Consider the following 13855-nt stretch of genomic DNA (forward strand, 5'->3'; position numbering starts at 1 on the left):
AAATAAACTATAATTTTCTGTATTAATCCATGTACAACAAGAGCCACAAAAAGTCCAGCATTTTATTCTCAGAAGATATGATAGAGTTGTTTGGGCTTTTTTTCACACTGACCTGTATCTGAAAGAGTATCATAAAAAGATGAGAAATGGATTCTGCTTCAACTATAAACAATTCCGTCATGATCTTCCCTCTCTCATACAAAAAATTACTTCTTCACTCCTTCTAGAAATGCAAACTTTCTTTTTGTTACGAACTGTGTTCTGTCTTATACATGGAACATTAGTATTGCAGTCACTCTTGTGAATAATTCAGTGGTGCACATCAACCAACTAAAAATACATAATTAATTAAAAATACCCTCATGGCTTGATAACTGTCACATCTAAATTTGTGGTCCTAGACCAAAAACCACAGCTGCTCTCCCTAAGTTAGGCAGTACATGATAAAGTTATCCTTTTGGAAACCCACCTGTTATATCAGAGCTATCCTAGCATTACGTTTCAAATGTGAGAGGTGCTTCTTCCATTGCAGAGGTGACTGACATATTTCTGAGTCAGGTTCATGGTCACACAGACTTTCTCTCCCCCGCTCCTTTCCTTAAAAATGAATGAATCTTTTGCTACCTGGCATCATATTCAGATGCAATCCCAAGAGAGCAAGGTGGTTTGGGGGAAAACCAGACTCCTCTGAAGAGCCAGCTCAGACTCAGCTACTCAATGCTTCCAGCACTTCTGGCCCTTGGATTGAGAATGGCTGGGTTCATCTCTGCTCACACAGTCTGTCAGAGCATGGGCAGACTTCTCCCAAGTTTTGTTGCAAATATTCCTCTTCATGTCAGCCTCTCTCAGAAATCATTAATTTAGAATACTCCAGGTCTCCATCCACCTGCCTCCTACAGCTCTGAATTCTCCCTTCTACAATCTCYTCAACAGCTTGAAAAGGGAAGTACAGATTTGGCTTTACATGCAAAACCAATTAGTTATTYTGTAACTCAGAATTTGGCACCACAGAAATACCAGAAATAAGAGGCTGAAGAAAGTATCTTCCAAGCAAAAATACAACCTACTGCTTAAAGGTCAATTTCCTAGTGTTTAAACCACTGTTCTGATTCAGAAAGTACCCATCCTTTAGTTGTGCAAGTGCCCAGTCAGCACAGCCCGTGGTTGTGCCCCACCATCTGAGTACAATATGACAGCAAAAAGAAATTATTTTTCTTGAAAACAATAACCAGAAAATCAGCTGCTCATTCCAAACAACCTCCAGTGCAAAGTCTCTGASAAGCTGCTCTCATTTAGTCACAGCCCTGTATGCCTGGGTGCATGTTCCCCAAATGTTATACTCTGGTTTCCACTCAGCAGAAATTTGCAGCTTTCATAACCATCCATGAATATTTCCAGAAACTTCCTATCATTCTCAGGCTACAGGGACAACAACAGAGCTCTGCATTAATGCCATGTTTTAACAGGCCAAGTCAATAATCAAAAAGCACATAACATGATTTTGATGTCAGACGTGTCAGGCATTCCCCCCWGGACACTCAGGGAAAAAGGCATCTTCATTTCAAGATTTGTTTTTAACTTTCATCTAGCAATGAGTCTTTTCAGAAGAGGGAATTTCAGAAGAAGCTCTTATCAACTGTTATGTTGCTCAGCATCAAACTGCCAAGGATTGATCAATTAATTCCCTTTTTTCAAATAATGAATCAAATAGCAAGATTTGCTTAAATAAGCAATGGGAGAGCCTTCAAAAGGGACAAAAAAATCAAAGAAATGTGAAGCCTTTTGAATTACTGTCCCTTATATAATACTTATTTTCAAAAAGCTGTACTGTGATTAGCAACACAAGGCGATGATGTAATATAAATACTCAAGTTGCAGAAAGTGTGGTGCAACAGATATAGACAGCAACTCCCAGTCGCAGGGCTGGATATAAGCATCCACATCATCAGATGCTGGCAAAATAATTTTGATCATCTCTTTCTGGAACTGGTTTGGAAAATCTCAAAAATCCACAGCTTGTTTCAAAAGTTTTAACAAAAGTAAAAACAATTATCAGGAAAAAAAGAGATAAAAAGAAACTTGCTTATTTGTGTGTGATAGTAACTGTCAGCTGTTTAACAAGGTGAAAGAAGCTTGGAAACTCCATTATAATTCTTTATGGAAAGCAGAGGTGAATCCTTCCCTTATACAATGGAAATAACTCTTTGAGCAACCCTAGGCAACACAGCACTGCCATGCTCTGCTATTGCTCTCCTCAATGAGCAGTGGTGTTACTTAAACACCCACTGTATGAAGACTGCAGTTACTATGCAGTGCAAGCATCCAATAATTAAAAAAAAAAACAAAAAAACAAGTATCTGAGAAAATTTGAGGATGTGTTACCATGAGGATGTGCTGTAATTTATAGTTTTTGTATTTCAGTTACAGGAAGAGAATCTGCATTTGTCTTCTTTCAGTGACCCTATTCTTTTTAGTCTGAGACCTGTATTTCCCTTATACATAATAGGGTTGATTCTTCTTTCATTATTAGAGGCGAAACTGACCCTCCCTCAGAATTTGTTTAATTTGTGTATTCTGCCACAAAGAGACAGAACTCTCAGAAGTCTCACAAGGCCACCCTGCAGAGAAGCAGCTCTTCCAGAAGCACATACAGCTAAGAAATGTTCAAAACAAAACAAGAATCAAACCCTTCTCCTTCCAATATCACAGTGTTTCAGATTTCTGTTTCATCAGAGAATAGAAGACATCAGCATGCAATAACTAATGTCCACAAGACAAACCAARCTGTAGAACAGTAAGGAAGCTGTAAAATGGCTGGTTCCCACTTCATTTAAACATTTTCAGCAGTGTAATGAAATTCACTGTGTGCTAATCGTCTTTTCCAAGAAGTAAGCAACTTTGCTAGAAGGTGGCACAGAACTTACGCCAAAAAAGTAAAAGGTCTACCTCCAGAAAAATTCATTCCCATTCTTCATTTCATCAGTTGCAATTAACTAAGTTCCTGAATGTCCAAAAATCTTTACAACACATGCAACAAACTTTGTCAGCACAGCTACAGATCATTATGGGCACAGCTACTGAAATCAGAGCAAATGTCTGCAYGGAGTTGATGAATTTTGGATGAGTGTCACAGCTAAACTGTCACAAGAAGCCTTATGGCTATTAACATGCAAAAGGAAGAACAACTGAGGCCTGGAAGTCAATGAGCCAAATTCAGTGTTTAGTGTTGAATTCTACAGATTTCTATAGAAAATGGGAAGTATGCATTTTATAGAAAATGGGAAGTATGCATTGACACAATTTTTGTCTTGGCATCTGTCAAGGCCACAGATCCCAACACTCACGATGCAACAGAAAATGTTCAAAATAGGTATGGGACTGAATAAAATCTGTGTCCATTTTAAAGTATTCCTTGATTAGCAATATAAGGGAAAGATCTGGAGCCAATTTACTAAACAAAAACTTCAACTGAGTTTGAAAGGAGTAATTTATGTGCCTGGACATTTCAAAATAAATAGCCAAAGAAAGCTGTCTGCCCACATCAACTTCTAATTTAGAGAACCGCAAACAAAAGTTTGCAGGTGTATTTTGCAGATGTGGAATACCTCATAAAGAAGCTGGATCCATTAAATAGCTAGAAAAATAAAAATTAAAATGTTTGTAAGTACATCTTGATGGATAACRCCACATTTTTTCAGTATCTAAATAAAAAAAAAATTTTGATACTCATCTTTCTTTATCTAGCTGCTTTAAACAAAATACGCACAAAGAGGCCCTATGGAAACAATAACATTATCCTTACAAACTTGTCAAGAAAGAAACTACGTTTTATCTTCTTGCTTGAAGAGAGGTTAGTTCTAGTCCCTGCAGAGGGCAAAGCACAGCAGATGCAAAATTCTCTTCTATCAGTCGTCTTCTGCTAAAAAAAGTCATTCTACAGTTCTGCAACAGTGGCATATTGCCTGCTTATCCACAACCAGCATACAGCCAAGAACACTGCAAGATGCTGGAGCCCACATTTCCATGTGGTAGTATTTTTCACTTTTATGGCTTTTCTCCTAAAAGCTTTCAAAAAATTTATTGATTCTTWATTGAATTTTGGTCACTGTTCCTCTTAGGACAAAAGCACTATCCTCATTTCCCCAGAAAAATGCAGGATAAAAGACCAACTCCTAGATTCTAAATCTTACACAACTAAGAACAGATTTACAGTGCAGAGCTGTCCTCCTCATCACATAGTTTTATGCAACCTTGATCTCAAATGCTTATGAAAGAAGTAGCCTTGTAACATCCAAAGGTAAAACAGCCTGAAAGGATATCCCAATCCTGCAAATGTCACAAGGCTTTTTTGCCACTGGCTTAGTGAAGCCAGGAAGATGTATTTTCTGGGATTCACAGTGAAGAGATATGTGAAACAGGATAAACACTGAAATTTTTGTTCCCATTTCCATGTCAGAATAAACAGTGCAGAACAAGCAGTGTAGCACCTGACACTGCTACTTTAAAGGAAATGGGCAGAAGTGAAGTTACATGCACACTGGCAAGAATTATAAACAAGTTCAGGTCCTGAACRCAGTCAGATCAGAATCTTATTCTTCTTAATGACTAGATTTCAGACTATRAAAGCCATGAAAACAAGTAAAAATTACATGGGAATATTTATATATTCATATATATGTTATATTTATGTATATTCTTGGGCAGAGTCTACATTTAATATACTTCCAGCAGACACACAACACATACTGAAAAACTTGAACCTTAGGCATTTGTATTTCCCATATCAAGTTGCATTTTCCTCAAGTAGAGAACAAGTTCCAGATCTAAAGGACAGGATAAAAGCTCAAACACAGGTTAAAGACCACTTTGGTAAAGTGCAGGTGAAATTTGCCAGAAATTCAGCTCTCTGGAAAACACTCAACCTAAGCAACAATACTAAAGGTGTTAGATTCTTAAGAAGAGTTTGGCATCAGCACATTTGCACACATTTGAAGTCTGCTCAGTCTACTCTTAAAATTTGCAAAAACTGACCCATGTAGGAAGAATCAAGTGGGAAAATGTTAACAATTTCACTCAACCTGACCTGCTGAAATACCATTTCCCTCTGCATTTTGTGATATCAGAAGCCAGCATCTACTCCAAGTCCAAATTTTATGWAGAAAATATGGATATATCAAGAGTCATTCAATTTTTTGACTCCAAAAAAACCGTCACCGTCAGAGAAAAGTCTATTTTTGAAAATATCTTTCCATGAAAAGGTTGTTACATCACTTTTTAAATAAAACAAATTAAACTCTATCATTTGTTACATCTGGTCCTCCCTGAGATACCTTATTTTTTTGACTCATAAATGTTAACATCTTTAGATGCTGTGACCTTGTAAATGTTACAATCTAATGAATCAGAGGAACACAGAGAGCAGTTTTTACAGCTTTCAAGTTGCCATGATGTTTTCAAGACATTTGTGCCAAAGAAAACTGTAAAATTTGATAGCCATTAGGACTACTCTAAGAGGCAAGGTCAAGGGTGGGTAGGCTGGGAACAGGGTAAATTCAGAAAAAGCAGCCGGATGTTTCTCAGTGGAGGAAGAAAAAGAACAGGTACAATTTGTTGTTTAACATGAGCTTTTTTCAGTGTAAATCCCTCAAGAGCCTTTCCATTATGGGTACTGGCTCTCCCATATTTTTCCCATTAGTGCATCCACAAAGAAAAAAATTCAATTTTACAACTTCCTTCAAAAATGTCACAAATTCCCATTCCCAGCATTAAACCAGCAATAAAATGAAAAGGCCATGCCAACTTAGTGGACATGATTTGGATACAATTTGTGGTATTGTTGTGCTGCTTTTCTGGAAGCCATTTCATCCAGTTTCCAGAAAGAGCAAGTACTCTGTASCAGTTTTATTTGTTTCCTTTTCTTCTGTGATGGCTAAGCAGAAAGTTCATCATGCTTTATATCTCRCTAAAGTACTTGTATGAAAGAAGGGGAGGCGGGAGGGGAATGGAATACAAACCAACTATGCAGAGGTATGTCCAGCTGGTTAAACAACACACACATTTTTAAAGTGTGAACAGTTTCATATTTAGAACTATCTTGCCTAAAAGCATTTAGGACATATCTGAAACACAGATGAGATATCTCCTTTATCACTGCCTTAGATAMAATTTTTTAATTTCCTAGATTTTAAAAYTTAATATTATTTTAATATTGATTAATAATTTTTTCTCTAACTACACCTATTACCTTACAATTTTAAAGGAAGCACAGAGACAGCTACTGTTGATCCCTATTTTGCCCTGTGTCTGATTTTTTTTTTCCTATTATTATACTATGTACAGCAAGCATGAATCAAATGTTCAAGTCTCACAGAGTAAGGACAGCCTTACAGGAGCCACCCTCACTGGATGGGGCAACACAGACAAGCTTTCAGAAACACAAGTCCTTCTCGGAGTAGGTGATGATTTAACTGAACTGAATTTATCAGCTGTAGAAAATGTAGGTGTGTTTAGCACTTGTTACTTTCCAAGTTTTCGTTAACGATAYTCAAATATTGGGTATCATACAAAGAAAAAAATTAAAGAGTCACTTTTAAAAACACTAGCGACTAGACAGTATCAAGACTTCAGCTGAYTCAGCTCACATACTGTTAAATGAAACAATAGATGATGAAAGTCCAGACTTTCTGCYCTAGCTGAATAGTTATGGCTTATATTTTGGTGAATGACCATCACATTCTTCATTCATTGATAAGAAATACAGTATCTGGAGATTCCCTTCCTTCAATTTTTCTTACATTCACCTCCCCTTCCTCCATTTCCTGTCACTGTTCTCTTTCCTGTGCATTTTCATCCTTGTTTAAACTCCTAGTTTGAAGAGTGGAAAGAACATTTTTAATGGCTGGACACTGATATCCCATTCAAACTGACAACAGACACAAGAATCWACTCCTTTGATTCCTTCTCTGAGGATGCCTGATATTCAAGGTAGATATTCCTGCTTCAGTGCACACATACTTTGCCAATGCAAAGTTATCACTGAAGTACAGGGAAGGAAGAAATACTTAAAAATGTTGAAGGTAACATAAACTGAAAGCTGAGCTTCTGCATGCAGTTGGTGTCATTGGCCAGCCATCTAAATACTCTGTATGGTGGCATACATAACACTGCAGCAGCAAGAACGGAGAGATTAGTAAGTGATACGGAACACTCTTTAATTATGACTTTATAGAGTTTCTGGCTGCTTAATTATCAAGTCTTCCTACTGCATTAATATTGGGATTATACAGAGCTTTTTACCTATAGTACTTTTTGGATGTCTGAAACTGTTGGATAGCTAGAATAATTTATGGAAAAAAATAATTAAGCAGAGTTCTATCCCTATGGAACAATATATGTGCTATTAACGTATCTCATTATTATTCCTGTGTGACATTTGCCATCTTAACTAGCACAATGGAAACTTACTTGGGACCATTCCAACTTCATTCATAGTAAGTAGAATATTSTTTTATAAAATAAAAACTGTAAATCATTATCCTGCATTCAGCATCTTGAACCCTTGATTAGAGTTTGTTGCAGTTTGACATTTGTCTTAATTGATATTTAAACAGATTGGCTGCAAGTTCTTTGAACCTCAAATGAGATACCCAAATAAAGATGGATACCTGCAGAGCACGTAACAGTTTTAGAGTCTGTCTTTATTTAGTGGCTGCCATGCCCGACAAGCTCAAGCAGAGAGGTTTCCTGTTCACAAGCTGTTATGAATGTGAAACATGACATTTGACAGCATTTTTCCCACCACTTCTAAATCACAGCCATTTCCACCACAACTCCCTCTTTTAATATAATGGGAAATGTTTGACTCCGCATYGAATCTTGGAAGTTCTTGGACATCTAATGGGAGAGTATTTCTGTGTGCCTGACTGACACTGCTGGTGTGCATGCATCTTAATGATAATTGTTTCAGTAAGTCATGGCAGGGGATTGTTTCTAGACCTTTACAYTCAAGTATGCACCTAAAAATTTTGAGAGAAATATTTAAAGTAGTGAAATTAGCTCATTGATTCACCTACCTTTTTCTCCAGACTCTGCAGGCATCTCATTCTCAGATTATGTATCTCCAGCCTTCAATTACATTTAATTTTCACATGTCCATTGACAGAGGGAAAAAATCCCAACCTYCAGTTCCAGAGTAAATTTCTTTATTACCTACCAGTAAATGAATATTAACTTATTTTATGTGGCTTTTCATGCGGAGTCTGAATGCAGACAAGTTCATACCATTCCCCAACAACATCATTTATGAACTGAAGGCCTCTTAGCATTTTGGTTTGCAGAGAACTCTAAGAAGCAGCCTATAAGGAGTGTCACTCTAAGTTCTTCACAATGATACAGACTGTAACTTCTCACCAATTAAACTGCAGCTGACTGGTGGTAATTTGGCTCATCAAAACACAGCTCCTTCTTTGGTTTAGAATCATTATGTTTGGTTTGGCTGTAAATAGTTAACTACAAAAGCTTTTACCTGGACTAGGAGGGTCTACATGATGGTAAAACAATTATAACACACATGGAATGCACTGAAAAGTGAGAGCACTGGTCATTCATTAAAACTCAATGAAGCARAAGTCCCTCACATTCATGGTGATTAAGACTCCAGAGTACCTTTGGCAAGAGTAACCTATTAATACCAGCATGTAGTCTAATTTCCAATATTCATCATTTCACATTACACTTTTTGTGTCCAGGAGATAGGACTAAGGGTTTCTCACTTTCCTTTTCTTTTCTATCCTGTTAATAAGACTTACTATGTATTTTCTTAAAAAATATTTCAGTGCTTCAGCCTAGATACAGGCTTTGCATTTAGTTTATGTTATTTATATTTAGTTTATGTTTTCAGGAGAGTGGTATTAATCTTGCTCATGAATCCCTTGCAGGGCTGTGAGCACTCAGCATTTTTAGGAAGCAAACAGTAAAATCAGTTGAGATGACCCTACATTAAGCCACTCACATGGCTCATTTATGGTCTTGATACATTGGCTTAAGAAAGATCTGAGAAGACTAAACTGAATAGAAATCAGATCAAAGATTTACAGTATCTTTTTTTAATCTGACATCATCTTGAAAAATCTTAAACTCATTTTTGTTCACCACCCTTCATCTCTGTGCACCATCTAGAAGGTACAAAAGTTACTAGGCTACAAACTTTGTCACTATGCAAGGGTTTAAAATGATCAAGTCACATTTTGTTCCTGTAATGAAACTTCAAACTTRTTACAGATTTGTGTTTCAGCATCTCACTTGCAGTAAGTTAAACCTTACTAAACCTGTGATAATAATGATTATACCCTAAATGTGAGCACACACGAGCACTCTGAAACAGTTCACAGCTCTAAAAGCTGTTTTCATCAGAACTGTACAATCATGAAATGCAGAGCTATTTTCAAGATGCCAAAAGAGTTGGAGATTTTGCTGCACAACTCAGAATTCTGGCATAGCCTCTCTCAGCTTCTTAACAACAATTCTGTCTCCACAGTGTGTAAAGTACCTGCCATGCAGTTTTGCTTGGATGTACAGATTGAATGCTTTCCATTTTTTGAAAGCATGGCCCTGGCCAGTATCAACAAGAAGCCCTAGATGTTGTAGTAGATGAATGCAAAAGGGTTTTATTTTCAAACAAATATCACATTGATGTAATTCTTGGATTCCAGCTATTTTATTCCTGAAACAGAGAACCCAATCCTACTGATACCTGCTGACAGTTCTAAAATTTTATTCACAAAGACAGTTCATCAGTTATGATGTAGGCTCTCCTTAGTCTTTTAACAGGTAAAGCAGAAATTAATCTYGTGAGTCAGACCTCTATTTATCACCAGAGACAAATAATCACAGAGAAAATCTAATAAACAGTGGTAAGCAGCCTTTGATTTTTGACCTGTGGACATGTAACCATTGTCCAGCAAAGACATAAATTTCAGACAGTGAACAGTAGCAGGCAACCCACTGGCTGTTCCATCATCACTACCCTTTCCAAACTCTCAAAATATTTCCTGGACTCTTCGACAACTAGAGAAGTAAGCAATAGCAAGGGCTCTCTGAACAGGAATTAATGAAGTTGCACACTCATCTCTGCTGGATGTGAGATGAGGCCAGGACAAGCTGTACAAACACCAATTTTGTAGAGAGGAAAAGTCCAGGAAAAGTGGTAAGGATGAAAATTAACATTCAAATCTGAAAAACACCATTGCTGACCTGTGAATCATCAAATATTTTCATTCACGAGCTGTGCTCACATCTGATGTTTGGACAAGAAAGGGACATAGGGCAAACAGATGCAATTTTTGCTTTGCCATGAAATCAGACATTTTTACTTCAATGTTCAAATATCCTGTACTAGAAAGCACACACAGCTTCCATTAACACTATTAAATGAAAAAAGAATGAAACTGCAGATACAGGAATAATAACATGGGCATTTRCTGTAAATCAAAGAGTGCTCAAGTTCATTGCCTGGAAATTTTCTTTTGGCAATTTTATGTAACTATATTTGCTTGTTATGTTGGGAAGAATGTTACTTAGAGAAAACCAAAAAATGTCTACAACTTTTGTGCAGTGTTAAATAATAACATGCTTTAGAGAAAATGCACCTTAGAAAGCAAAGCTGTACAACTGTCCTGACCTCCACCCCAACAGCAGAGGGATAAAAGTGGATATGTTTATATAAATAGTTGTTTAGTCCTTTAGACTTATTTCCAATACTCTCATTTAGATGATTTCTTATGAGATGTCTTTCACAACAATGATGTCACTTTTTAAAATGTTCTTCACMAATTCCACATGCTTTTGCTTCTTCCCATTCATCCAGAGAATCTGTATTTTAGGACTGTCTCTGGTGTGTATTCATAGTATTTCTAAGATACGTAACAGAATTCCAGAAGATAACACATTACAGCAACCTTGGTTATCCATCAGGGCACCAAGGCCTGACTAGTTAACTCATCCACAAATAAAACAGGACTTCAGCCTCAGTAAAAGACTAAAAAATGAAATAATAATGTTACAGCTGTTTATCCACAGCATCTGGTTTAATGTRTAACCATCTAAAGTTAGTCAAACACATAGGCCAAGCTTTTCAAAGTACCTACTAATTTTTCACAACTGACTTGAGACTCKCTTTAATGAAGTCTCATTTTCAGAGAAATGTGAAGGCCAGTCATTCTGAAGAYGCTCTTCATTGCCAAGCAAAAAACTAGGGTTTGTAGGGTTTGCCCATGTAGACAACACMATGTGAGGCTCCTGGTAAACAATAGTAGATGGGATGATGCAAAGAGACAGGTGTATACAATTACCTGTTCCTGCACAATTCTTTCCCAGTATTCTGAGCGTGGCTAATCACCTGTCTGCCACTGTGAGTTTTGCAGAACACCTGGAGAAGCAAACATACTTATTTCCTGTTCCTATTCTGAATATGCCATTAAACACAGTGATTTGAATTAAACTTCTGGCTCAGGAGGTGTTTAAATCTCTAACTCATTCTTCCATTTCCTGTTTCTTTTRTAATCCCCTATAAGCATCCACTGTCAGCCACTGTCAGAGACTGCACATCAAATTAGACAGATATGTTCAGTCAAACTTGGCCTGACCATCTTACACGCTTTTGATATTAAAAGATAAAGACACAGCATAGGTAGGGACCACAGTTCTTTGCACCCACTGTAAAGGGTCCTGGTTTTGCCTTCCTGTACTGGATATAATTTAACAGTCTTTGTATACTCCATCAGCACAGAACATAAAACTAACTGGACAGTAAGGAGAAAGTCTAAAAAATGCTTTATAGGATTTCTAAAGATTAAATAACTAAGTAAAMAAAACTGACATTCAAGAAGGTATGTCCATCTCCATAACAGGTACAAGTGACTTTTTACAGAGCTTTCTTCCAAGTGCACATAAAGGTCTAGTAGACTGAGCATATAAAGGACTTTTAATYTGTGTTTAGTTTGTGTAAGTCAGCAATTCAGCCACTGAATTAAAAGCAATGCACAATAAATAAAGGTATGATCACACCTAGCAGTCTAGCAGTGCTTCCTGAGTAGGATGCACTAAGAAAAAAAATTGAAATTAAAGAAATAAAAATGTAAAACTGAGACTGGGAGAATGAATTTTGTAATGATCTAATGATAATGTGGCAGCTTAAAAATACCTTGTCCTGGTTAAATTCAAAGCAGAAGTACAGAATAGTCTTCATTAATTTCAGTGGAATTTTAATCTCACAGCTGCAGACTTTTTGCCCAGATACACCTCATTCARCTTTACACACCTCCATTGATGATGTCCACATCTGTGTCGAAAAGAGACTCTTATTTTCAGGACATGATTTATCTGACCTATTTTTKTCTCCAATTATACAAGGCAAACTGCATGAAGGAAATTTTTCTCAATCAACTATAAAGGAAAAGCAAAGCAAAGTGCTGATCTGTACTCCTGAGATCCACCTTTGGACAGATGAAATCCACCCTCTGTCCTCCTCATACAGTCCTGAAATGCACAGGACCTCTATTAATATATCAAATACTCAACAGACAGAGACAAACCCAGTATAATAGACTTGATTTTACTGAAATTTAGATCTCTGAAGAATTGCAGAGACCATAATCAAGAGACTGAGMACAATTTCAATGTTAAACTAAATGAATTATAGGGTGTATTATTAATGGTTGTAAGTGACTGACAAGTGTTTGCCTAAGGACAGATAAATGCAGGAAGCTAATGTCTGTATTGATTCACATGTTAATCTTGTAACTTGTGACCCTAGAAAACTTTTAAAACAAAGGCAGAAACATGTTTTCAAATTACCACAGGAAAAGCAAAGTAATCCCACCCCCCACCAGTCAAACAATTTTACAGCCAGCAGACTGCACAAAACCACATGGAGGAGATATTTTTAATTAAGTGCAATATAAGGAGAATAATGGTTACCCGTATTCAGTCTAAACAATTATTAGAAAAAGGGCCTTAGTATTTTAAAGTAAGCCATTTAAGAAAGGCTTACTGTTTTAAACATAGCCTGTTTTCGATTATAAAGTGGAGCTTTTAATTAAGATTAGTAAGGCCTAATTCAAGCTATAATTTGGTTCCTTTAGTTAGCAAATGTCTATTAAAACCAAGCAATTAAGGTTAAATGGGTTGAAGCATTTAAAGCACTCCCTCCTGCTTCAAATACTATAATAGAAAAGACTGTCAGTGACTAATTCAGACCAGAAGACATGTATTTCCCTTAGGTTTTTTACTTCCTTGTTGATCATAAAGTTTATTGAAGAAGAAACTCTTGGTAAACTGGATTTTCAGTTTACCAAGTCTTCAGTGGAACACTACATTATTAATAATGAAAAAAACCCTAAAATATAAAATATGAATTCTGCAATTTTATATAGTATAAAGGCTGTTCATATTAGTTTTTTCCTTTAATTTTATACATTTCATTAATAAGAATATGCTGTACTTCAAAGCAGTGTAATTTTATCTTTTGCTAGTTGTGCTCATACTTGACATGATGGTCATAAACACAGATGTTGTGTATGTACTTTACAGGTAAAAGTAGAAGTATACTACAATTTGTACTACTTACATAAATAGCCTTTGAAAGCATTCCCACCTCACCTATTTCCCAACCTCACCTATTTCCCATCTTTCCTATTTTCACAGCTTTTTCAAAGACCGAAATTCTTCATGCTAGGTCTCATATTTAAAATCAAGTTATTCTAGCAAGTTCAAACCAAACTAGGTGAGCAAATCAAGGCTGTATGACTGAGTATATGACAGCCTCTCACACATCCCCCTGCCCGGCTGTGCGAGAGCC

General features: G+C 36.6%; 1 protein-coding gene across 4 annotated transcripts in view; it reads right to left on the reverse strand.

Annotated features, from left to right (window-relative positions):
- Positions 1 to 13855, reverse strand: part of SCUBE1 (signal peptide, CUB domain and EGF like domain containing 1) — a 188750-nt gene that overhangs the window by 159447 nt on the left and 15448 nt on the right. The window lies entirely within an intron of this gene.

The sequence above is a fragment of the Malurus melanocephalus genome, unplaced genomic scaffold (genome assembly GCF_030028575.1).
Source record: "Malurus melanocephalus ecotype Western Australia unplaced genomic scaffold, MMel_1.1 scaffold_128, whole genome shotgun sequence".
Lineage (NCBI taxonomy): Eukaryota > Metazoa > Chordata > Aves > Passeriformes > Maluridae > Malurus > Malurus melanocephalus.